The following is a 4641-nucleotide window of genomic DNA, read 5'->3' on the forward strand; positions in this document are numbered from 1 at the left end:
AAAAAAAGAAACAAATAAAGAATGAATGAACGAAAGAAAGAAGAAAATCATGGCATCAAAAATCAAGTGTGGTTCTGTGTGTGTGTGTGTGTGTGTGTGTGTGTGTGTGTGTGTGTGTGTAACATAGTACCTGTCGTGAGGAATTATGCTCCATAACCTAGCAGTGTGTGTGTTTCCCTGCTGAGCCACTAGGGAGCTCTACACTGATAGGCTTTGGACTGGAACAGACACACACATACATACATACACACACACACACACACACACGTCAATACGATATTGCGCCTGGTGTGAAGAAGAGATTTCGGTGTTGATGTGTGAAAAATGAACTTAATGAAGCTCAGACGGCTCATCAAATCGGAAGAGAATACAGCACCTGATCTCCCAAACACAAATCCAAACTCACACACACACACACACACACACACACACACACACACACACACAGAAAACATAATGAAGAGAGCATGAAAATGAAATAATGAGGAACAGAACAAGAAAGGGAGAGTAAATAGGACAGAGAGAGAGAGAGAGAGAGAGAGAGAGAGAGAGAGAGAGACAGAGAGAGAGAGAGAGATGAAAGCAGGAAAGAAAAGAATAAGGAACCTGGACAGGGAGAAAGAGAGAAAGGGCGATAGAGAGAAAGAGAAATAGAGGCTTGAAAGCTGAGGCAGCAGTTTAGAACTTTTAGCTGATACTGATAAATAGCTCAGAATTACACCACTGCAGCAACGGATGTGTGTGTGTGTGTGTGTGTGTGTGTGTGTCTGTGTGTGTGTGTGTGTGTTGCTTTCCAGACTAATCACACGCTACTAGTTCCTCATCCACACACACAAGAGCAGAGACATAACCCAGAATTACAATCTTGCCCTCATGTTTTTATGAACCTTATGAGTCACAATCCCAATAAAGCGACGAGACATTTACAGGAAGAAGAGCGTAAGCGGCTAGAGGTGGAATGCCGGGAGATTTGTCATCATTTGTCACATTGCTTGAAAGACAACTCCAGGCAAAATGAAAAACATTACAATCGAACATGACAGCAGTGATACATGCTTTCAAAACTGATGTGCATAAAATAAAACAACAAATTGTGCAAGCTCGTTCTAGCTGATGTTTAAACAATAAACACGTTACGGTTTCTGCTCGTATCATGTGGAACTGTATTACGAAGACGCTCTGTATAACGAACGGTTTAAAATAGTACTTTGTTAGAAGTATTTTTTTTTTTAGCTTCAGGAGAGGACAAGAAGAAGAAGAGGCTGGTGATGGAACGACTGTTTATTGCTGCTATAACATGAGTGAAAAGTGGAAGTAAATATCATAATAGTACATTATGTTCATTATTAAATAGAAAAATTGTTAGTATACATAAGATGTGCGCACTGCATTTGGAGGTTGTCTGGAGCATCCACATGGTGCCGTATCACAGTAAACAGGGGAGGTTGTACAGCACCGTATGGACAGGATCATGACAACAATCAAGACGACAGCACAAAGCTGCAAAGAGAAACATTCGTTTGTTCGTTTTCTACCGCTTATCCGAACTACCTCGGGTCACGGGGAGCCTGTGCCTATCTCAGGCGTCATCGGGCATCAAGGCAGGATACACCCTGGACGGAGTGCCAACCCATCACAGGGCACACACACACTCTCATTCACTCACACAATCACACACTACGGACAATTTTCCAGAGATGCCAATCAACCTACCATGCATGTCTTTGGACCGGGGGAGGAAACCGGAGTACCCGGAGGAAACCCCCGAGGCACGGGGAGAACATGCAAACTCCACACACACAAGGCAGAGGCGGGAATCGAACCCCCAACCCTGGAGGTGTGAGGCGAACGTGCTAACCACTAAGCCACCGTGCCCCCCTCAAAGAGAAACATTCATTCATTCATTCATCTTCTACCGCTTATCCGAACTTCCTCGGGTCACGGGGAGCCTGTGCCTATCTCAGGCGTCATCGGGCATCAAGGCAGGATACACCCTGGACGGAGTGCCAACCCATCGCAGGGCACACACACACACTCTCATTCACTCACGCACTCACACACTAGGGACAATTTTCCAGAGATGCCAATCAACCTACCATGCATGTCTTTGGACCGGGGGAGGAAACCGGAGTACCCGGAGGAAACCCCCGAGGCACGGGGAGAACATGCAAACTCCACACACACAAGGCAGAGGCGGGAATCGAACCCCCAACCCTGGAGGTGTGAGGCGAACGTGCTAACCACTAAGCCACCGTGCCCCCCTCAAAGAGAAACATATGTATGAAATATATGAAAAAATGTTGACCCACATAAGCAACTTAATATTCCTCAGATAAATCACATATTAAAGGTTAAAAGTGTCGACCGTCCGTCTGGCGGCTCTGTAGGAAACGAGCCGCTAATTACGGAAGTCTCATCAGGACAGAGAAATAAACTGGGCCGATTAAACAGCTTCTTGTTCGGCTGATGAGTTTTCGCTGGTGTGGTGTGTAAAAGCAGCTGCACCTTAACCTTGGAGAGAGACAGTGAGTGGGTCGATAACTCAGGAAAGAAAGGCAAGCCATGCGAGACGACCTGTCGTGAGGAATTATGCTCGATAACCTAGCAGTGTGTGTGTGTGTGTGTGTGTGTGTAATCATGCACGAGTGGGTGTGAGCATAGATGTGGTCTGTTTCTGACTCACATAGGGATGTGTGTGTGTGTGTGTGTAGCAGCAGGTGCTTGCCTGCTGCGTGTCTTCCTATAAGAACCCAGGTGGGAAGAAGAAATGGGCCTCCAGAGAGGTTTGTGTGTGTGTGTGTGTGTGTGTGTGTGTGTGTGTGTGTGTATATACACTCTCCTTGCAAATCCATTGGCATGAGAATACAAGAGCGAGTCCGTACCTTTGTACTGTATTGTACTTTATCACACACATTACTCATTTTACAAACATTGATTATTAGTAAAAACGTTTTTTTGTACGTGATGCGTTTTGTAACATATTTACGTAAGTTATTTATGTAACATTAACAGTGTGTGTGTGTTTAAAGACACACACACACACACTCGATATGGTTCAATTATCAGAGGTGGGAGTAAGTCACACATGTTCAAGTCACAAGTAAGTCTCAAGTCATGAATGTCAAGTCAAAGTCAAGTCGAGTCTTTTTTTAATATTTGTCAAGCAAGTCTCAAATTTGCGACTTAAGTCTGATTCGAGTCAAGTCGAGTCACCCATCTCTAAGTCATTTAACTCAAGTGTGAGTCAAGTCTCAAGTCGTGAACGTCGAGTCAAAGTCAAGTCAAGTCTTGTTTTGATATTTGTCAAGCAAGTCTCAAGTCTCAAATTTGCGACTTAAGTCTGACTCGAGTCCCCCATCTCTGTCAGTTATACTCAAAGTGGTGTGTTATAATTCACACATTAATGTCCTGTACGTAACAGATCTAAGACTTGAGTCCAATCACAAGATGGCGTCTTTATTGTTTTGGACTTTTTGGGATTTTGAGATCACAACCACAATGACTTACATTAGAGGAAGGACTTCGCAACAAGCAATTTAACATAGCCAGTAAACAGGAAGTGTGTGTTATACCTGAGGAAGAGGTTGGCCCTCTGGTGGTGTGGTGGTGACATGACCCTGACTGACGTGACACTTTTCTATGTTCTGATAGAGAGTTGGTCTTGCTGTCATACACACAGACACACATCACTGTCTCCCACTTGAGCACAAGGAAACTGGGGAACTGAGTGAATTCTCTGTTACTCCAATCACAAACATATTCTTTTGTGCTTAGGTAAGATGCTTGCGTACAACCACCCTGGGGGCAATGCAGTGTTTTTGAGGGGACAAAACATCCCCAAACCTTCGGCATGAAGCTCGAATCTCTGGGATGGTATAAAAAAGAGAACCTCTAAGTGGATTTTGATGTTTTACAAACTCACCAACTTCACCTCTCTCTGTTACCAGAGCAACTGGGACCGCCTCTCTCTCTATACACCCTGTATAATAACTCAGTAGGGAAGAACCTCATGAAACTCAGGAAATGTAAATAATGGAGCTTCAAATCGTTAACCTTTTTAATAAAGCCGTCCACTAACCCGCTGCTTGTCTTTTGTAAGATAAATGATGTTCTTTGATCAGTTAAGATGTCTGTCAGGACACTAAGATGCCCTGTTCTACATGATTATCTGGGTACTTGATGAGGGTCAGTCCTCAGGCAGCATCTTTAGGAGTCTAGGAACATCTGAGCCAATGGGAATGACCGGAGATGTTCCCCTGATGCAGTTGAGCGGTGACCCTCTGGAGACAGAGCAACCAGAACAAATGCTCCAGACGGCTTTGGGCAGAACGACTACGAGCTGGCAGCTGAGCTTCTCCAGTTAGAAGAGCTTGGATGTGCGTTGAAGTATTCGATGACAGCAGCCACAACCCATCCCGTTCCATTCAGGGTTTTTTTTGCTGTGACCTTTGCATAGAAGCTGCTCCACATTTTGAGAAATTTAAAAACAAAACAAAAGATATTTAATGCTTTCAGTAGGTTTATGCATTTATTCCTTTCTATAGAACAAAACAATCTAATACGCCAAATGTCTGAAAGTTTGTGCGCCCCTGACCGTCACAGCCCATATACTGTATAGTCGTTGAACATTCGAGGTGGTGA

The sequence above is a fragment of the Tachysurus vachellii genome, chromosome 2, assembly GCF_030014155.1.
Source record: "Tachysurus vachellii isolate PV-2020 chromosome 2, HZAU_Pvac_v1, whole genome shotgun sequence".
Classification (NCBI taxonomy): domain Eukaryota; kingdom Metazoa; phylum Chordata; class Actinopteri; order Siluriformes; family Bagridae; genus Tachysurus; species Tachysurus vachellii.